This window comes from Bactrocera neohumeralis, unplaced genomic scaffold (assembly GCF_024586455.1).
Source record: "Bactrocera neohumeralis isolate Rockhampton unplaced genomic scaffold, APGP_CSIRO_Bneo_wtdbg2-racon-allhic-juicebox.fasta_v2 cluster09, whole genome shotgun sequence".
In the NCBI taxonomy this organism is placed as follows: domain Eukaryota; kingdom Metazoa; phylum Arthropoda; class Insecta; order Diptera; family Tephritidae; genus Bactrocera; species Bactrocera neohumeralis.
Genome location: NW_026089622.1, coordinates 30,629,743 through 30,652,835, shown reverse-complemented (window position 1 = coordinate 30,652,835; position 23,093 = coordinate 30,629,743). Strand labels below are relative to the sequence as shown.

Here is a 23,093-nt window from a genome sequence, read left to right as displayed (position 1 = left end):
TCTCATGCTACACCACAGTTACAAGCTACAACAATATCACTAAAAAATCGGGGTTGTGACCTAAACCTTACGGCTATATACTGTCCACCTCGTTTTAAAATTACAGAAATCGAATTTAAAGACTTTTTTGGAACACTAGGTCAAAGATTTCTAGCAGGTGGAGATTACAACGCAAAACACACGTACTGGGGCTCACGTCTTATTAATCCGAAAGGACGACAGTTGTATCAAACTGTTATAAATAGGCACAATAACCTTGAAATAATATCTCCTGGTAAGCCGACATATTGGCCTAGTGATCGTAAGAAAATACCAGATTTAATTGATTTTGCTGTAATCAAAAATATAGATAAATCGCACATAACAGCTGATACATGTACTGATCTATCTTCTGATCATTCTCCTGTACTGATAAAGTTATTTGAACAACCCATATTCGTTAATCCAAAAGTGGGTCTAACTTCTTATAAAACGAATTGGCTAAAATATAAAAAATACGTCAGTAGCCACATTAATATTGAGTACAAAATAAATACAGAAAGTGATATTGACGAAAGTATAAGAGAAGTTAATGATATAATAACCAGCGCAGCTGTCTTAGCAACACCAAACAAAAGATATACTCGTAATCCGCTTGGCTTCAGAAAAATCTCTAATAGAGAAATAGAAATGCTTGTAAATGAAAAAAGGCGTGCAAGACGTGAATGGCAGATAAATCGCTCCCCCTCCACTCAGCTTCAATTGAAAGCTGCGGTACGTAAATTAAAAAAAGCGCTCAAACGTGAGGAAGATTTGAACACCGAAATGTATATAAAGAAGCTGTGTCCAAATTCAAACAAGCAAAATTCCCTTTGGAAAGCCCAAAAGTCCATGAAGCCACCAACTGACTCCAACATGCCAATACGAGACTTGGGTGGAAATTGGGCTCGAAGTGACGAGGAAAAGGCTAATTGTTTTGCAAATCACCTAGAAAAGGTATTTCAACCCAATTTGCCAAAGAATAACTTTAAGCTGTCAATCTTACCCAACACAGCTAAAGAGTCGATAGAGTCTCTTAAGACCTCACCTTCTGAAATTATTTGTATCATCAAAGAACTTAATTCAAAAAAGGCGCCGGGATATGATAATATTTCCCCAAAAATGCTAATTGAGTTACCAATTATTGCTGTAGAGGTGCTCTCTTTGCTCTTCAATGCAATTCTTAGTTTCGGATACTATCCAATTTCATGGAAAAAGTCGCAGATTATCTTGATAGATAAACCTGGGAAAGACTTAACACAGCCGTCTTCATACAGACCAATCAGTCTTCTACCCTGTCTTTCAAAAGTATTTGAAAAAGTATTACTATCAAAGATAACTCCTTTCCTCCATGAAAATAATACAATACCCATGCATCAATTCGGTTTTCGTGCGAAACATGGCACAATAGAGCAAGTAAATAGAATTACTAACGAGATAAGGAAAGCATTTGAGCACAGGGAGTACTGTTCAGCAATATTTTTAGATGTAGCTCAGGCGTTTGATAAGGTGTGGCACGAAGGTCTTTTATACAAGATTAAAAAAATTCTACCTTTAGAACTGTATAAAACATTGGAGTCTTATTTAAAAAATAGACGATTTGTGGTAAAAGTGGGAGATTTCATATCTGATGAACGACAGATAAGGGCTGGTGTACCCCAGGGCAGTGTGTTAGGCCCAACACTATACATCATATATACAGCAGATCTTCCAACAGCTAATAATGTATTAACTTCAACTTTTGCGGATGACACAGCTATAGTGAGCCGTAACAAATGCCACATTTTAGCATCACGAATATTAGCGAAGAATTTAAGTTCTGTCGAAGAGTGGCTAGCGAACTGGCGTATAAACGTGAATGAACAGAAGTGTAAGCATATTACATTTTCGCTAAGACCAAAGATGTGCCCGGCAGTAAAAATAAACAATATATTAGTACCCCAAGCGAACGAAGTAACATATCTTGGTATTCACCTAGATAGAAGGCTCACGTGGAGAAAACACATCTCTAGTAAAATAACATGTATGAAGATTAGAGCTGCAAATTTAAATTGGCTTTTAAATAAAAACTCAAAACTTAGCCTAGACAACAAAGTGCTTTTGTATAATGCGGTCATAAAGCCGATTTGGATGTATGGCATTCAACTGTGGGGTACGACCTGTGCAACCAATATTGATATATTACAAAGGTTTCAATCAAAAATGCTTAGAACAATCACGTGTTCACCATGGTACATGCGTAACGAAAATATCCATAAAGACCTTGGTATCCCTATGGTAAAGAAAGAAGTAGAAGACAGCAGAATTAAATATATATCTAAACTCCGAGATCACCCAAACCCTCTGGCTAATGCTTTGGTACATTCCTGCGATCAAACACGACTTAAAAGAAGATATATGCCAGCGTACTAAGGAGCAACGTATCACCAAAACAGCTCAATCACTTGCTTGAGCCTGTCTAGTTTTTAATTAGATTTAAGATTTTATAACTTATTGTTAGGCTTTAAGAAAAAGCAGATTCAATAAATAAAATAAAATTTTGAAAAAAAAAAAAAAAAAAATTCTAGTAAATCTTGAAAATTTGTAAATGTATTTTGATGCCTTATCCTTGACTTGAAAATAATTCTTGCCTTCTTGGTTGTGATATTTCCTTCTTCAAGAATTATCTGATTTCGAAAAGAATTAGCAGGGTTTTCCACTTTTGGAATAACTTCTGTTAGAGATTCTTCACTATGCATAGTAACAGATGATTATCCTTACCGGGTTTATAATGAAATTGAGGTGAAAACTCTTCCACAAATGCTCGCCAGCGTTTTATTTTCGTGTTGGGATTCTTATCTGTGACAGTGAAGGTCAAAGGCTGATGATCGCTAAAAATATTCAGCTATTTTACTCCTTACAAATAGTTTCGCAGCTTCTGAAGTGCCCACACTATCGCTAAAAGCTCTTTTTCATTGGTAGCATAATTCTCTTCTGGTGTTGATAACGTTCTGGAAATCATGGTTATCGGCCTATTTCCTTGAGATAATACTGCCCCAATAGCATGTGCTGAAGCGTCAGTTGTTAAGTCAAATGGTTTATTATGATCAGGATATAGCAGAAGTACGTCCTCAGAAGATAAAATTCTTTTAACTTTTTCGAAAGCCATCAACGCGTCGTTGTCCAACTCAATTTTAACGTTTTTTGATTGATTCGTTCCCACATGACCATTTTATTCTCTTAAGTATCTCGTGAGAGGCTTTATTATGGATGCATAGTCTTTAATAAACTTCCTATAGTAACCAGATAGCCCCAAAAATGCTCGTAAACCACGAAGTGCGTTGGGCATTTTATAATTCAGAATGACTTTATCAGGGCATGTTTTTATCCCTTCCTTCGAAAAAATAAATCCAAGGAATTCCACTTGTTCCCTAAGAAATTTTGATTTTTCCATTGAAACTCGCATGCTGGCTTGGTAAAGTTTCGTTAAAATTCTTTCGATGCCTCTGTAATGATCCCCTTCATTGCTTGAGAATATAATTACATCATCGATGTAAACATGACAGCATTTCCCTATTTCATCTCTGAGAACATCATCAATTGCCCAGTGGAATATAGCGGGCGCATTTTTCAGTTCGAAAGGAAGTCTACAAAATTTGTACTTTCCATTGTTTACAAAGATGGCAGTCTTTTTCCTTCTCTGCTAACTTAATTTGGTGGAACCTTGGTGGACTTTGGTGGACTTTAAGTCAAGTATCGTGAAAAATGCTGATTTCCCCATGTTGGTTATAATAACTGAGGTATCTGGAATGGGATTCCTGTCCGAAACTGTCCTGATGTTCAGTTTTATATAGGATTATTATATGGAGATCGAGAAGAACGGATTTCCATCTCGTAGTAAGTCTTTAATTTCCTGATTTATAAATTCTGAAGCGGCTATCGGGTAAGGGTATGACTTTGAATAAATCGATTCGTTATCGACTGTCCTAATGTTGGCTATCACATTAGTGTTAAACGGCAAAGTCTCATCTGGATTTGCGAAGGCTTTTTCATGTTTTTCCAATATAAAATAAATATTTTCCGTATTCCCTGGTTCCTTAGGGGAATTCCCACTTTCAACTATTGTATTGACACTTTTACAATCATAATAACATAATTTTTTCTCACCACCTTTATAGTGAAGAGTTCCCCTTTATAAGTCTATTTTTGCGCCAACCTCTTTCAAGAAGTCAAACCCAATAATCTCGTCAAATGTATTAAGTTCGGAAAGAAGGTAAAAAGGAGCCGCCTTTCCGAGCACGTTAATTAAGTCCTTTCCTTAATCACGGTCGTACCGTGGATGGACCTAACTTTAAATGAGTTTTCTACATTCCTTACCCCTTTTAAATTTTCATTGGGTTTGTCAAAAATTTTTAACGCTCTGATATCGATCAACAATTTCATTTATAATTCCCTCCTTGCCTGTGGTGCGATAGAGACGGATCCACCAAATAGGAGTTGCCGCATCTACATGTCTTTTTTCCACTTGTTTATAATGAGGAGAGGTGTGGAGCAATTGTCCTTCCACCATTTTCCCCCCTGAGCTGAATCCATTTTAATGTAGAAAGAATTTGCAAACGAATATCGAGCATGATTTGCTTCCAATTCTTCTGGTAATGCCAATGCACCAAGCATGTCTTTAGGTTGCGACGAAAACATGATGTCGCTCATTGGCTTCCGCAAGCCAGAAACAAAAACCTTCAAGGCAATCTTCCTATATTTTTGGCAAAGTGACTCTATCAGTTCGTTTTTGCCCTTATTTAACATAATAGTTTTATTTATTATCAAAGTCAATTTCTTTTCGACCTCATCGTAAAACTCGGCAATTGAAAGTTTCCCTTGCCTAAGAGTTGACATTTCTTGTTCAATCTAATAGACTGGTCGCTTGTCAGCATAAGTAAAGTATAACCGCGCGATGATCGCCTTAAAATTCAACACCGACAATTTTATTTCTTATTATTGCTACCGCTTGGTAGTGTTTTGAACTGTTTTCGTAATTTTCAAACAACCTATAGGCAGCAAATGCAGCTTGCCTCCAAATAACGTATCGTGACCTTTCGCCACTGAATTCCGGCAGAGATTTTATTATCTCTAAAGATTCCTCACACCGAACAGTCGGGTCTATAGTCACTGCTTCATATTCCTCCACTTGTAATGGAGTTTCTAAAGCCTTTAATCATTCTGTCAGCTGTCCTATTGTCCTCTCGAAGGAGGTCCTAGTCCTTTCCGTAGCTGCAGTGTCGGCAGCTGTCACTATTACCCTAAATGTCTCCTCATTCATTTTGATGTCTCTTCTAAACTGACTACTTTTTTAATCCTTTACTATTTATTTTGTTTTACTTAATTCTTTAGCGCACTTATTTTTTGTATGGCTATTTAAACACACTAAAACAATATAGCCTTATGGACCATTTTAAAAATTTTGTTTACACTTTAGAAGATTTACTAATTTTAATTTTACAATTTTTTCTATTTATCCATTTTTTAATTTTTTGATTTCTTCTTTTTTTATATTAATCACTGAGTACTTACATGATAATATTATAAATCATGCTGGCAATTGTCCTAGGAATAGTTTCGCTAATCCTCCAGTAGTCCTGTAGTCCTCAGTACTTATTATTTTGATTCTATCCGTGTTGGGCGCCAATTATTTATCCAGTCCTATAGGCTGCTGTCCAGGAAATCAAATCACAGTCAACTCACTTAGCACTATGTGCTGTTGTTCAGGAAATATAATTACAGTTAACTTTTACAATCAAATCATTTTTATTAAGCACTATGTGCTTTTGTTCATGTCTGGCTTAAGACTAAAACTTAAAAATATGAGCTTTGCCTGATTCCCTATAATTGACACAATTTTTGCAATCCTGCTGTTACTGCACCTGATACTGTTGTTGTTGTCTAGCTGCATCTGCTGTTGTTGTTGTCGTTTAGACAACAGGTCAATCGCTGCTACCGCGCTTATATTGGAGTAGCGGAGAATTTTATGAGAAAATGCTGACGCGGACTATTCCCACGCTTACTGGCTGGTATGGATTAGCTCTAAGAACAGGCAGGCTAGCAGACTAATGTGTTAACTTACACACGTTCAGCATTAGACTACGCAGTGAGTTTATGCTCTAGCTAGTTTTGATACCCTCACCTGTGAATGTCGTATGTTAAGGGTGAGCCTGGTAGTGAGTTGATCCTCTGACCAACTCAACCGTGGTCCGGTATTTTTACGCGACTATAGTGGTTCAACAGGACATCACCAGCATAGCAGAGAAGCGTCAACGTATACGCCCTGACGTCGTCATCGAAGCATACAGGAGCGCCGACAGAAATAGCCGGGAGCAGTCGTCGTAGAACACGAGCGTCTCCGAAGCTTACACGAGCGCTGACAGAAGTAGTCGAGCATGGTCATCGTAGCACAGGAGCGTCAGCGCACACAGCAGGACATAGTTATCGAAGTCTACACGAGTGCCGGCAGAAATAGCACAGAGCAGCACGTCGTTTAGCACCCAAGAGCACAGCAGAGCGGGAAAGGGTATTGCTCTATCTACCTAGGCAGAGCACTTTCCTCGAGCGACTACATTACAACGCGGGAGACAATATTTGTAACTATAAGTAAAATTGTAAGATAAAGTTAAATAAAGTACGACTCGTAGAGAGCCCCAATGTTTACAAATTTATTGTATCGAACCCTGGACACAGCGAGTATTCCTCAGCAAGTTATAAGAAGCAGGGGCAGGAAAAAGATTCGTTACAAAATTTGTAACTAATTACTATAAACTTATATCAGATTCAATTTAGGTAATAATACGAACCTTACTCTGTAATATATATTTTAAAAAATATGGTACTCTGGTCCCATGAACAGTAGGCTATTAACTCCTAAAGCTACTTACACTTGTCAGGGAGGAAAACAGCATGTGTGTGTGCAACGGAAATTTTTTTTTGCTGTTCATGGGGCCAGAGTTCCATATTTTTGAACATTGATTCTTATGTAAAATTGACCGAGGAATCAAATGGAAAAGTCAATTTTGAAAAAAAGTTGGTGGAAAAGCACAAATATCTTTTTTTTTGGAAAAATAATGTTTTTTTTTTTGGATTGTGAAAATATTTTTGGGTTTTGAAAATATTTTTATCAGAAAGCTGAGATTTTTTTACATAAAACTGTATAACCTCAAAATTTTTTGCACTCTATTTTCAGGTTGTTAAAAAAGAAAATAAATTGTTATTTTTTTGTTTGATCGGAAAACGGGTACAAAACCATGTCGCCAATTGATGGAATGGTCCATATGTAATGAAGCATACACACACATAAGCATGTATATATCAAACATAGGAAATAATAAAAAAATTGGGACTTATTTCCACATTAACTACAAATTGCAACTGTATTTATAAATATGCACAAAACGAAAGATTTTTATTCCATGCTCAGCTATGTTCAAGCGCAACTGTTAAGATTTCTCCTGCCCAGCTGAGAGTGGTGAAACTCCCTCATCTCGACCGAGTTATAGTATAAACAGCGAACACCGCAATTTAAATTATTAGCCAACACCGCTTCTGCAAATCTATCAAAGAGTTATTCTCGCAAGGAGTAGTCGAAAATTTAAAAAATATGCTGTGTTGCCCACTTTCAACCATTGCAATTTATCCAGTAAAATTGGCATCACCTGATTCAAAGTATATTATAATATTAGGTAGGTAGCAACCTTTTTTTCAATAATTTTTTTTCACACAAATTTTTATTTAAGAGTTCAGGTTTTTCACATGTTATTCTACATGTAATATATTACAGAGAATAATTTTTTTCTAATTTTTTATTGATATCCGGTAGAGATATGGGTGATCGAAAGACGCCATCTTTAAAAGTTACTAATTGTGTCACAATGTTGTCAAATATCTATTGAAAATGATGATTATAGGTTATTAAATAGACAAGTCTTTTCTGAAAATTCCAATAAAAAAAATTGGACAAATCGACCAAGGAGATTGGCTGGAATTGTGGGTACAAGTTCAAAAAGCACTGTTTCGAGAAAAACGCGTTTAAAACGCGCCAGCTGTGCGATTCGAGCGCACGACAATTTGCGGCGGATCTCATTTTTAAGAACTTTTCGTTACCATCTGAGTCAAAGGAAGGTTTCTACATTATTATTAAGGGTTTAAAGTAATCAAAACAGCAAGCAAATCTTGTTCGATGTTTTGAAAATTTGTTACCATACCACCCCTTTAATTCGGCAATACTTAGGAAGAGGAAGACCTCCACTCCGTTCGCCGTGGCCAATGCGCAAGGGACCATACATCTTTCGCAGAATTTTTTCTCGAAAACTCGTAACGTCGTCTCATCGGTTGCTGTCATCGCCCGAGCCTCTGCACCATAGAATAGGACGGGAATTATGAGCGACTTATAGAGTTTAGCTTTTGTTCGTCGAGAGAGGACTTTACTTTTCAATTGCCTACTCAGTCCGAAGTAGCACCTGTTGGCAAGAGCAATCCTGCGTTGGATTTCCAGGCTGACATTGTTGGTGGTGTTAATACTGGTTCCTAAATAGACGAAATTATCTACAACTTCAAAGTTATGACTGTCAACAGTGACGTGAGTGCCAAGTCGCGAGTGCGACGACTGTTTGTTTGATGACAGGAGATATTTCGTCTTGCCCTCGTTCACTGCCAGACCCATTTGTTTTGCTTCCTTGTCTAGTCTGGAGAAAACAGAACTAACGGCGCGGGTGTTAAGGCCGATGATATCAATATCATCAGCATACGCCAGCAGCTGTACACTCTTATAAAAGATGGTACCTTCTCTACTAAGTTCTGCAGCTCGAACTATTTTCTCCAGAAGCAGGTTGAAAAAGTCACACGATAGGGAATCGCCTTGTCTGAAACCTCGTTTGGTATCGAACGGCTCGGAGAGGTCCTTCCCGATTCTGACGGAGCTTTTGGTGTTGCTCAACGTCAGTTTACACAGCCGTATTAGTTTTTCGACGATACCAAATTCAGACATCGCGGCATAAAGGCAGCTCCTTTTCTTGCTGTCGAAAGCAGCTTTGAAATCGACGAAGAGGTGGTGTGTGTCGATTCTCCTTTCACGGGTCTTTTCCAAGCTTTACCGCATGGTAAATATCTGGTCGGTTGTTGATTTTCCAGGTCTAAAGCCACACTGATAAGGTCCAATCAGTTTGTTGACGGTGGCCTTTAATCTTTCACACAATACGCTCGATAGAACCTTATATGCGATGTTGAGGAGGCTAATCCCACTGTAGTTGGCGCAGATTGTGGGGTCTCCTTTTTTATGGATTAGGCATAGCACACATAAATTCCAATCGTTGGGCATGCTTTAGTCCGACCATATTTTACAAAGAAGCTGATGCGTGCTCCCTATCAGTTCTTCTCCGCCGTGTTTGAATAGCTCGACTGGCAATCTATCGGCCCCCGCCGCTTTGTTGTTCTTCAGGTGGGTAATTGCTATTCGAACTTCTTCATGGTAGGGCAATGGAACGTCTGCTCCATCGTCAACGATTGGGGAATCGGGTTCGCCTTCTCCTGGCGTTGTGCGTTCACTGCCATTCAGCGGGCTGGAGAATTTAAGTATGCTCTGGGCATCGGTCACTAGATCACCTTTGGGGGTTCTACAAGAGTATGCTCCGGTCATCAAACCTTCTGTAAGCCGCCGCATTTTTTCGTAGAATTTTCGAGCATTACCCCTGTCGGCCAGCTCATCAAGCTCTTCGTACTCACGCATTTTGGCCTCTTTTTTTTTCTGTCTGCAAATGCGTCTTGCTTACCTCTTCAACTCTCGGTGTCTATCCCATCCCGCACGTGTTGTGGTCCACCGTAACGTTGCGAGGTAGGCAGTCTGTTTTCTCTCCGCTGCGACACGGCACTCCTCGTCGTACCAGCTGTTCTTTTGCACTTTCCGAAAACCAATGGCAGCTGTACGTAAGGAGTTTGAAATGCCGTCCCACAGTTCCCTTATACCGAGTGTTGACGAGTGCTCTCAGAGAACAGGAGTGCAAGCCGAGTAGAAAATCGTTCGGCTGTCTGTTGTGATTGCAGCTTCTCGACGTCGAACCTTCCTTGTGTTTGTTGGCGTGAGTTTTTTGCTGCACAGAGGCGGGTGCGAATCTTGGCTGCAACAAGATCCGAGTCGATGTTAGGACCTGGGAGCCCATACACATCTAAAACACTGGAGACGTGCCTTCCGTCTATCACAACATGATCGATCTGGTTGGTGGCTTTTCGATCCGGAGACAGCCAGGTAGCTTAATAAATCTTCTTGTGCTGGAATCTAGTACCACAGATAACCATATTTCGGGCCCCGGCGAAGTCAATCAGCCTCAACCCATTTGGGGATGTTTCGTCGTGGAGGCTGAATTTGCCGACCGTAGTGCCAAATATACCTTCTTTGCCCACCCTGGTGTTAAAGTCGCCAAGCACGATTTTGACATCGTGGCGGTGGCAGCTCTCATAAGCGCGCTCCAAGCGCTCATAGAAGGCATCTTTGGTCACCTCGTCCTTCTCTTCCGTCGGGGCGTGGGCGCAAATCAGCGATATGTTGAAGAACCTCGCTTTGATGCGGATTGTGGCTAGACGTTCATTCACCGGATTGAATGATAGTACTCGGCGACGGAGTGTCTCTCCCACCACGAATCCTACACCAAAGTTGTGCTCCTTTATATGGCCACTGTAGTGAATGCCACAAGGACCTACTCGTCTCTGTCCTTGTCCCGTCTATCGCATTTCTTGGACGGCGGTGATGTCAGCCTTCACTCTAACGAGGACATCAACCAGCTGTCCAGTGGCACCTTCCCAATTAAGGGACCGGACATTCCAGGTGCATGCCCTTAAATCGTAGTCCTTATTTCGTTTGCCATGGTCGTCATCAAAAGGGGGTCACATATTCGAGGCTTGTTGTTCCTTTTCATTGGGGGTGTTATTTACGTGGCGGATCCAAACCCAGCGCACAACCCTATGTAGGGGATGTTTCTTCTTCTTAATTTAGCTCGCCTTCAAAAGCATGTTCTTAGGCCACCCAGAGGATAGTTGGTCAAAGACCGGAAGTCGTGAGCTGCTTGAGCCATATGTAAAAGAATCGTTTCTGGCCACTCCCAAGTGAATGGCGATCAGAGAACTTTCCACACTTCGACTCTTTAGGGCGTCCACTGCGTTCATCGTATTCGGTGCTTATTTCGCCTCGTTAAAACTTAACAAACCACTTTTCAACATTTGATTTGCTTGGTGCAGAGTTCAAATAATGTTGCTCAATCCAAACCTTGGAATTTTTACACCCAAAAATCAATGCTTTGTTAACACACGAAATTCCGTTTGATCCATTTTTCGTAAACTAACAAAAGTAGCATTACTCAAAATGCAATACTCTATGAACTAATTGTTCGACACCTGCCAATTTGTACACGTATCATTTAAATGTAGAAGCTAACTTACTAATAGCGCAAACAACGAAAAACGCTACTCCCTCCTCAGTTGCCTTATTTAGCGAGCAAAATGTGTCAAAAGTTGAGCCCGTGGTAAAAACGCAGAAATCCTCCATCTTTTTTTGTTTTAGTTTGAACAATGTTGCCATTGCTCAATACGTATTTGTATATAGTTTTGTACATATCTAAGTTTTCAATTACAATTTTTCATAATAGAAAAAATTTCAAAACTGAAAACAAACTATTAAAAATTGTTTATATATTTATAAATAATAGCATTCGAGACTGATTTTTAGTTATTTTAAGAAAATTTCAGACATATTGAAGGCAACTTTTATAATTACTACAGTATGTCGAGATTGGCAACCCTGCGTTGTGAGAGAGCAATCAGCTGACACGTTTCTACGACAAAAATCCAAATGCCGTGGAAATCTACTAGCGGAAACAGCCAAAAACGCTATTCCCTTCCTTCCTTTGCCTTCCTTAGCGAGCAAAATTTGTTAAAAGTTGAGCACATAGGAAAAACGTAGAAATCAGCTGTTCTCTTTTGTTTACATTTCATATAATTCAAAAAATTGTGTCAGGAGCAATATGGAAGTGGACAATAGCAGTGAAATGTTTTTAAGTTTGTGCGAATTTTTATATGTATATACTTTATATAAAAACAAAAAAGGAAAGAGAAGGTACCAAATTGGCCCAATCAATAAAAACTGGAGCTTTTGCGGTTACCAGTTAAAAACTTTTCTGGTAATGAAAAACAACGAACCAGAACAACTTTTTTTGCATACAAGGATGCCGCCGGAAATCTATAATTTGCTTCCCAATTTAGTATGGAAATCCGTGAAGAAGCCAAGGCAGCGGATTAGACCCGAGGAAAGGCTCTCGTTGGTATTACTGTAAGTTGATTGTATTGTGTATTGGTTGTGTATATATGTACATATGTACTTTTCTTACAATTGTATTTGTCACAAGGCGTGTCGGTGCAGAGCATTGCATGGAGCTATAAGTTAGGAAAGTCAACACGCGAAATCATATTAGAGTCATGTAATCTGTATTTGTAAGCGACTAACAGGCGTTTTTATAATATGTCATTCCGAATTGTGTCGGTGCAATTGATGGTAAGCACGTTGCTATTAAGTGCCCGGCCAATTCCAATTCGATGTTCTACAATTATGAAAAATTATTTATCATCATTTTTTTGGCTCTATGTGATACGAAATATACGTTCACAGCAGTTAGTATTGGCAGCTATGGAAGTCAAAGTGACGGAGGTACTGTATGTGAAATTGTTTAACATTCGAGTATAATACATTTCTGTTATTATTTATGCAGGAATCTTTCGATTTACTCCATTTCGTCATGCATTAATACAAAACACTCTGACTTTGCCACCACATGTGCCACTGTCTGACGTGTCACCCGAATCATTTCCTTACTTTTTCGTTGGAGATGCTGCATTCCCATTACGAAGTAATTTAATGTGCCCGTTTCCCGGAGCTAATCTAACACACACGAAACGCCTTTTCAATTATCGATTGTCACGCGTTCGTATAGTCATAGAAAATTCCTTTGGTATATTGACTGCCCGATGGAGAATTTTGAAAACAACGATTGAATGTAATCCAGAAAATTGTGAAAAAATTGTGTTGGCTTACTTGTAGTTCGAGTGGAAGGACATAACATTGTTCATGCCGGTGAGTGGCGCAGCGAAAATTAAAACAACTCTTTACGACCAATGCGAACTTAGGTGCGTAGAGGTCCTTCAAATGCGTTTAACTTACGGCAGGGACATGAAGAGGGAAGTGAGAGCAATGTATTTTAACACACCATGTTTACAAATGAGAGCGCCCGCTTATATGGGAAGTTGAACTGTGGGTAATAACTGTAAAATTGCCTAACAATTTTAAGTTTCTTTCTAATTACTATAAATTTATGAAATGTAAGACAAATAACAAAAAGTATAATAAATATTTTATTTTAGTAATCATTTTTTTTAATATGTCTTTATAACAGCATTTAATTTAGTTTATTTCAAATAATAAATTCTATGTTTGGTTTGATCTCATTTGCTGTAGCTACACGCATTATTGTACCAAAATTTAAATCAGATAAACTACTTCTTATTTTATGTTTGTTTAATTTCATTATTGAAAAAAAAATTTTTCACAAATGTCGGTACTTCCAAACATAGATATAATTTTCGAATCAAAAAGTTACAAACCTGGTTATTTCTTTAAACTTCCTAATAAAAAGTAATTTTAATAACAACTTCAGTTTATGAACCACTGTTTCTTCAAACACATATGCCCAAATGAATCTTATGAGAGCGCAATGTGAATGATAAGCCAACACCGCTTCTACCGCCCGCTTACCATAGAATTTCCAACGATTTCGGGTTTTCTCCGTAGAAACGCGTCAACAGATTGCTCTCTCGCAGGGCTGCCAATCTCGATATACTGTAGTAATTATAAAAAATGTTTTGAATATGTTCGAAAGTTTCTTGAACTAACTCAAAACCAGAGTCAAATGCTATTATTTAAAAATATATAAACTATTTTTAATAGTTTGATTTCAGTTTTGATATTTTATATTATGAAAAATTATAATTGAAAAGTTTGATGTGTAGAAAACTACATATGCGTATTGAGTAATGGCAACATTGTTGGAATGAAAACGAGAACAAACCGCTTGCCGCTCGTAGCGAAGGGAGAAGCGGTATTCTATGTTTCTGCCATTAGCGTTTGTAACCTATTTGTGTGCTTAACCACTTTCAATCAATAATGCCATACCGCGCAAATATATTTTAATTTGATGATTTTTTATATATCTGGAAATATGAGTTCCTTTTCCTTAGCGCGTATTATTATTTCAATACATTTCCAGAGGCAACTTCTATTTTTTAAATTTAACAAAACAATAATAGAAAAAAACCTCAATTCTTTGAATATTTTTATAAAACAACCAAACTGAAAATATCACAAATTATATATTTCTATAAGCATTTTCATTAAATGGAATTGCAGTTTGTTTAAACAAAATATATATTATGGTTCAAGTATCTTTTTTTATATATGAAGATATATATATGTATATGGGCCATTCCATCAATTGGCGACATGGTTTTGTACCCGTGGTTCTCCGATTTTGACGAAACTTTAGAATATCATAATATAGACCAAAATAAGAATATCTGTAAACTTTTTAGGGGTCAAAGTTGCTCCATTGTTTCAATTGATCGCAATTCAAATTGAGATCAAACAAAAAAATGATTATTTCTTTTATTTTTTAACGACCTCAAAATTGAGTGAAAAAAATTTTGCAGTTATCCAATTTTATGTAAAAAAATCCCAGCTTTCTGATTAAAATATTTTCAAAATCCAAAAAAGTTTTAAAAATCAAAAAAACATTTTTTTTTTCAAAAATCCCATTTTTTGGGCTTTTCCCCCAATTTCTTTTCAGAATTGACTTTTTCATTCGATTCCTTGTTCAATTTTACATAAGAATCAGTGTTCAAAAATATGGGGCTCTGATCCCATGAACAGCGAAAAAAATTCAAAGTTGTCGCTCAAAATCCAAAAAAAAACAACTTTTTCCAAAAATCCCATTTTTTGTGCTTTTCCACCAACTTTTTTTCAAAATTGACTTTCCCATTCTATTCCTCGTTAAATTTTACATTAGAATCAGTGTTCGAAAGTATGGGACTCTGATTCCATGAACAGCAAAAAAAATGCAAGGTTGTCGCCATACAATTGTACATACGTACAAAAGCCCACAACTTAAGACAAGTTTTCCCAATTGTAGCTAAAATGAAGTTTTACAACTGGCATCACCACCAATAACTATTCTATCACATGTAAGGTGTTGTGAACAAAATAGGAACAACCATAAGGTGTTGTTAAGTTTTAAAATGTGCTGTTTTCTAATTAAATAAAATTGTTTTTAGATACAAGTATAACTTATATAATATTTTCCTAACAGTGATTAGAATTTTCCACCATGCAAAGGTAAATAAAAACCAATATTAATTCGAAACTCTAAAACCTGCAAATTATCTTTATCTCTTTTTGTTCACACAACTGTACAATTCCGATATGAAGTAAAATTCCGCTCTTTAATTTAGCAATGTCAGTATTGCCGCAACCATTCTGCGATGAACATTAAGTTACGTAGGAATGTAATTGATTTTTTTCGCAAATTCTTTTGCCCTTCCCTCCGTAAACTGATATTTCCCTCATCTAGCCCTCGTGCGCACTTTGCTAACTTTGCTGGCTAAAAATGTGCCCATCCCTGACCTACGGGAAAGACTTGCTAACTATTTTATAAATGAAGGATCTGGACAATTTCGACGCTATTACAGGAGGACCATATGCTCCTGAAGGACCTTATTAGAAATAACTACCAATTTTTTTTTTAATTCAGGAGATCATTAATATCATTTTCATTTAATTAAAAACAAAAAAGTATGTTTAGAATTATTTAAATAACAAATTCATTCTTTAACAACATATAAATAAAGCTAAAATAAAAATTTAAAAATAACTACTTCATAACTCTCTGTCATATTATATAATAAATTAATTTTACATTTTATTTAAAACTATGGTTTTCTCTCTGCACTTCAAATGATGCTTGCAACATTTTCCCCATTGCCCTAGCTTGTTTTTCTTCGCCCATTTTATTTAAAATGGGAACTATTAAGTTGCTGAACGACTGCACAGCTGGGTTTGTGGATTGTTGTTGTTATTGGGTTTGCTGGGTTGGCTGAGTTGATGACCATCTATTTTTAAAAAGCTCGATGGCTTCCATCATTTTTTGGTCAACCTCGCTAGTTGATGACCCTCGATTTCTACCCCTTTTGGTAGCCACCTGCGTAGAGCAGGATGGTGAGGGCAGCGAGGTTGATGTGGAAGGAGTTTTATATGCAGAGTGAATTTTATTTTTATTTACATGACATGACAAACACCAGTGTTGCCACATATTGTGTTTTGAAAAAATTATCAAAAATTGTCTATTTAACCTTTAACTGGTGACAAGCGGTCTCACAGGCCGAGCGGAGTCAGTGAAACATCGTTGCACCCCCTTCCCCGCGCTTCCTTTGTTTCAACGTCCCAGTAGCTTCGAGTTTGGTTGCGTCCACGCCGTACAGTGGGACAGTTGCGTCGTATTGTCTCATATCGGTAAGTTACATCCACATAAACTTCGGCATAGGCCTCTCAGACCATACGTTGCTTTATTGCTTTTTTCGTATTTTTACAGTTATTACTAACAATGAACCTCCAAAAAAGAAGCATAAGGAGTTAGGAGTTAAAAATGTAGTGTCGAACAGTGTGATTGAAGTTTATTTGGCTCAGGAAGATTCAAGTGGATCAGAAGCTGAATATGTTCCCGAAAACTTCACCCTAGAGCAAAGTGATCACGACTCGCATAGCGAACAAAGTGCTTCTGAAGATGAAAAACTAATTCAAAGGAATCAGCGGTCAGAAAGTGACAGTGATGATGAACCGTTATCAAGATTTGTTAGATGTTTCTTTGGCTAAAATCGTTTCAAGTGGGCAAAAAATTCGCCAAACAGAGTTATGCGAACAAGCCAGCATAACATTATAGCTCGTGTGCCGGAATCGAGGTTGAATTTACACGACAAAAGAGACCCCTTTTCACTGTGGAAGAAAATAATGAGTCCGGATATCTTAGAAGAAATATTGAAGTGGACAAATCAGAAAATTCGTGAACTCAAATTAAAGCACAGGAGAGAAAGTCGTCCTGAACTACAAGATGTAGACATGGTCGAATTGTACGTATCCTTGGTCTTCTTATGTATACAGATGTGTTCAAATGAAGCCACGAAGGTTGTGAGTATTTATTTGCAACGGATGGACCAGGGTGAGACATTTTCAGATCTGTTATGTCGCAGAAAAGGTTCCTAAATCTTTTGTTATGCTTGTGGTTTGATAATGGGACAGATAGAGAAGAAAGAAAACAGAATGATAAGCTAGCTGCGATTTCCAACATATTTGAAATATTTGTGAATAACTGCCAAACCTTATACAACATTGGAGAGTGTGCAATAATCGATGAAATGTTGATAGCTTTCATAGGTCGTTCTTATTTTGTTTTGTAAATGCCACATAACCATCCAAGTACGGTTTGAAGATGATGTGTATGTGCGATGCCAAGACTAATTATTTTTATAATGGATATATCTACTGTGGTAAGGGATCTGATGGTGAAACTTTGACAAACGAAGAAAAGAAGTTTTTGGTTCCCTCACAAGCAGTGATTCGCTTAACGAAACCTATACACGGTAGTAACCACAATGAAACATTCGACAATTGGTTCACATCGATTGAATTGGTAGATGCTCTAAAAACCCGAGGTCTGACATGTGTGGTTACTCTAAAAAAAATAAAAGAGAAATTCCCAAAGAGTTCTTGCCATCCAAATCAAGAGATGTGGGATCTACACTCTATGGATTTACCAATCAAATAACTTCGATCTCTCACGTGCCAAAGCTAAATAAAGCTGTGTGTTTAGTATCTTCAATGCATCATAGTGAGTGTTCAGGCAAACCTGAAATTATTGCCTATTACAATTCAACAAAAGGAGGCGTTGATGAGATAGATAAAAAATGCTCCATATACACCCGCAGTCGCCGATCGCGAGGGTGGTCTATGGTGATATTTTATCAAATGTTGAACATAAGTACGGAGAACGCACATGTTTTATATCAAGCTGATGGTGCCAATACTATTGATGGTGGACAATTCATAAAAATATTGGCCAGAAACGCGGTATTAACACACATGCCGCGCAGAGTTTATAATATTCACATTCCACGCGATATACGCGTCAACTTAGCGCGTATTTTGGGTTCTGATTTGCCACCAGAACAACAAAACTCCGAGGATATACCAAAATCACGGAAAACCTATGCCAGTTGTCCTCCTAAGTTAAATCGCAAGTCTAATTACCAATGCCATTCATGTAAAAAATATTTGTGCTTGCAGTGCGCTACACAATTATGCCCTGACTGCCAATAAAATATACCAAGGATTGAACTTTGCCAGTTTTTTAAATTATATTTGTGATTACATATTTTAATTATTTTTTGTTAATAAATATACCTTAACTATAATGATAAATAGTATTTTTGATATATGTAATATGTTGATTTAATTTTTTTTTGTGCGTGATTATTGATCTTATCTCTAGATTTTTGTTTTTAGTTCCTACATAGATTGTATTAAAAAGTTAATAATTAAAAATCAATTTATATGTATATTCATTTAATGGTTTGAAAGACTGCAGTAAGCTATCGTATATATGTAGCTTCGATGCTATAGACCATGTAAAGCAGCGGCCTCTTAGGCGGCTCGTGACCAGTTAAGTTACGCAAAAACAATGTCACCAGTCAAAGGTTAACATATATAGAGAAAATAGTACAAATGGTTTTTGTGTCTTATGTTATTTGATTAATAAAGTCGGTCCAACACCGGGGTGTTCATAGTTCCTTTTGTCGAACTACTTTCTGCACTGGCGGTCTTCGGCCGCGCTTCAAAAAAAATAACCCTGGTCGGTCCAACACAAGGGTGTTCATAGTTCCTTTGTATCGAACTACTTTCTGCACTGGCGGTCTTCGGCCGCGCTTCAAAAAAAATAACCCTGGTCGGTCCAACACAAGGGTGTTCATAGTTCCTTTGTATCGAACTACTTTCTGCACTGGCGGTCTTCGGTTGCGTTTCAAAAAAATAACCCTTATCGGTCCAGCACCGGGGTGTTCAATAGGGTGGGTCGATTCCGGACTTCTTTCGAATCGGGATTTCTAATAGTGCGGAAAAGTTGCCTTAGTACTTCCTAATTCCAATGCAACTTTTTGTTTTGAGATCGGATTGCATCTTCAACCCCAACTCCGGCCTTGAAATTTCGGAAATTCGCCTAAAATCGTGAAATTGTCTACCTAGCGCCTGCAATACGCATCTCATGGCAAAATGTATAAAACAAAAGTTGTTTGTCACGTCATTTGTTCCCGAGATAGGAGCGAAAATGCGGCGCGCCACAGCGCAAGGTGAAAATCGGCTTGCGGCCACACTTCTTGACGTTGATTTCGCCGAGTGCTATCACTCACATTCATTCACCTACGCCAAAGGACACGTTCGGATAGGTCTCCACACAAATATTTTTTCATCGAGTTCCTTCACTCTTGTCGGTGATTTCGCCGAGTTCTATCACTTACGTTCATTTCCCTGCTCCATACGACACGTTCGGACTGGTCTCCACATAAACATTTTTTCATCGAGTTCCTTCACTCTTGTCGTTGGATTCGCCGAGTGCTATCACTTATATTCTCTCAACAGAACACAGAACTCAAAATTTCTGTATCTAAATTTAAATTTAGACAGAAATGTCCTGTGTTTGGCATATATCCGTACAATCTCTCTGAGTCCCAGTCACCTACGTACCAGGATGTTTTTTTGTGTTATCAGTTTGAAAGATTTCGTATAGGGCGACTCCGAGGCGACAACTATGAACCTAGGAGTTAAGATGTTACAGAAATAGTTGCAAAAAAGGTTGAAAATACTTTCAAAAAGTCATCTATTCCGATAGTTTCACGCACCAGAGTTGTACAAATGCTCACCACATACCATAAGAAATTTCTGACTCTTAAACAAATGCTTTTAAGGAACCCAATAGGTTTGAGCTCTAAAAGAGACGACTTTGTCTCTAGTTAAATGTTGACCAATTTATCGGGGAATACAAACCACTGTATCCAAAAGTTTCGACCCGCACTCACACTCGCGTGAGCAATTAGAAGGAAAAAAACAGTATATTTAGGAAGAGTACAATATATTTGTAATTGTCCTTTATTGTGTGCGATATTACATAAAATTGTGGTTTTATTAAGTTAATATCCAATTTGTTGGATCGCTGTAAGTCGGCGCGGGCGGAAGGCTGTCGATCGGAGTCAAGGAAAGTGTTGACGCGGCGCAGTTTGGAATCGAAAATTGATGTGCGATGAGTACATATATGGCGAATGTGTCTGACGATAGTTGACGTGCGAATTGTGTTGATCGCATTGTTGATGGGCGAACTGCAGCTGACGAATTGTGTAAACGAATTGTGAGCCCTTTCTTTTTTTTCTATCCCTTTTGATGAGTGGGTTGATATACAGCTGTGTTGAATTGAGTTGGTGTTGCGTTATGGTGAATTGCACTGTAGCATTAGGATGCGCCAGTTTCAACGAGTAGAGGGGGTGGATGCTTAACTCATTTAAACATCCCGGGCCCCCTAGGCGAATATTTTGCCTAGTTTTATATATATGTATATGTATATGCTATTGCATGTATTTCGGCGTACTGCTAGTGGAGTTGCCGAGAGCGCATTATACATGCTGTACTCGTAAATCCTGAAAATGCCTTTGGTTTTAAACATAATATTTGTTATTTATTTACGTTTAGGTGCGTATGGTTCGGACCTATATTTTGCGGGTTTATCCGACTTATTGTTATAGTAAACATGTGTATGCGTTGTTTGCTTTTATTAGTTTTATTTGCGGTTATTTACAATTTCTAATTTTATGGATTTGGTATACCGGTAATGTATTCTTTGCCTTTTCTGAAATGGTTTGCATTTTATTTATTCTTTGCAGGATAGTATCTCCACGCCTGGCTTAGATATGGCCAGAATGGGTACTCCTTAGCCCTGGAGTTAGGACTGTGACAATAGGGGGATCTTGCGAGCGGGTTGCCGTGAATGGAAAGTTCTTCGCAATTAATTTGATGCTTTGTATAGCTGATTCCCATAAATGTTGCGTCAGTAATCATAAGTAGCTGAGGCCACCCCGGGGGGTCGAAAGTGACATATATTTGAATTTTTATTATTGTCAGATTGAATTCTGACTTTGGTTTTTCTACCTTTATGCGGGGTATTAGAAAATTGTGGCTCTATAGGTTGTCGTACGACATACCGGCCATTATTTGATCGAGTAGTTTTGGCTTTAGAGAAGTGCTCACAATACTGATCTTTTATAATTTTGTTTGTTGTTGGAAGTTTCCTTAACTTTTGCAATTTCCCTAATTTTGAATTAAGGTATTTGTCCTCAACTTGAGTTAGTATGGTGGAAACTGGTTCTGCAACTAGTCCATTTTGTATTTCGCTGTGCAGCGTTTGAATTTTTTGTGCCTTTGAGCAACATGGTGTCTCTTGGCAATTTTTACAGTTTTGGGTTTCGGGATTTGCTTTTGCAATTAAACCCGTGGTTTTTTTAATATGCGCCCTTTTTTGGTGTGATAGCGGATAAGTGCTATAGTGAAGCATTGTATGGTGTCTTTTGTGACAATGGAAGCAATTAAATTTGCTTTTGCAATTTTTATATGTATGCGCATGTGACAGACAATTTGTGCAAAGTCTTTTTGACCTGACAAAATTATTTCGCTCGTTAACTTTTAAGCTTTTACACCTCTCGCAAGATTTAAGTTTATGCCCTCTTTTGCATAGTTCGCATGACGTATGTTTTCGTTGTTCAGATGTGAACGATTGCGTTTTGTGAAAGTTTTTGTTTAAATTTTTGTTGCTTCTAGCTTGGGGTCTATTGAAGCTTCGGTTTTGGTTTAATGTTCTTGGTATTAATTATATTTTCTTCTAACCTTTCCGCAATTTCATATTGGGTGGTGAGAAAATCTTTCGTTTGTTGCCACGTTGGGCACTTTTTTCGTTATGAGAGCGATTGCTCCCATAGAAGTAACGACTTTTCTGGTAATGCGGCGATGCAAATGTTTACCAGGATTGGGGCCCAGCTGTCTGTGGGAATATTTAGTGTCAATAGAATCGACAAGCAATTTGAAACAGTGGATTCTAGTTTGATGAATTCTACACTTGTTCCTTTCTTAACTTTTGGCAAGTTCATTAGTGTCGTTACTTGCTTATCGACCAGTATTCTTTCGTTTTCATATCTAGCTTTTAAAGCTTCCCAAGCCAAATTGAAATTGTGGTCATTTAATGCGAACTGTTTGACTATTTCGCCCGCTTGACCTTTAGTTTTGTATCTGAGGTGATACAATTTTTGCGCATGTGATAAGTGAGGATGGTTTATGTACACGGCCGTGAACATGTCCCGGAAGGACGGCCAGTCTTCATAACCTCCGTAAAAGGTTTCTGTGTCACATGCGGGCACCTCGAGGTGGATGCCTGAACTTGCCTCTTGATATTGTTGCATTTGTGGCAGCTCTACTCTACTGTGGGGAGTAGGTGCAATTGCTTTTATTAACATTAATTGATCGGAGATCATAGCTTTCGTTTCTTCATATTGGTCTAAGCAGTTTTCGTATATGGCGTAAGCAGATAATTTAAAATCTTGTGGTAGATCTGAATTGTCAGAATCTACTATGGCGTCATGAGCCGCTTGGAGGCGGGTCCAAAAATTTGTAAGATTTTGACTTTTGATTTCTAGTAGCGATTCCGAGTTTTCCTGAATCGGTGAAGAGGCAAATATAGTGCAGTATCTTGTTAAACTGTCACTTTCTGAAATAAATCTAGCAACCTGTTTTGAGCGTGTAGCTCCAGGTGTACTTTGATTTTTGTTATTGTTCTTTATTATATAGCTTTTTCAGTGTGAACTGAATCCTTTTTTAAGTATATAAA

At 37.9% G+C, this 23,093-nt stretch overlaps 1 protein-coding gene and 1 long non-coding RNA gene across 8 annotated transcripts in view; both read left to right on the top strand.

Moving 5' to 3' along the window:
- LOC126764065 (inositol polyphosphate-5-phosphatase A) overlaps positions 1-23,093 on the top strand; it is a 721,948-nt gene that overhangs the window by 154,647 nt on the left and 544,208 nt on the right. Inside the window, exon 2 of one of the 7 annotated variants that reach the window (XM_050481832.1) lies at positions 7,229-7,724. The exons of the other annotated variants lie outside the window; for them this stretch is intronic. The gene's annotated coding sequence lies outside the window, so the exon portion shown is untranslated. The remainder of the gene's footprint in view (positions 1-7,228; positions 7,725-23,093) is intronic. 7 annotated transcript variants of the gene reach the window in all.
- Positions 12,569-13,443, top strand: LOC126764329 (uncharacterized). The gene is made up of 2 exons (XR_007667942.1): positions 12,569-12,730; positions 12,792-13,443. It is a non-coding gene; the product is annotated as an uncharacterized LOC126764329 (long non-coding RNA).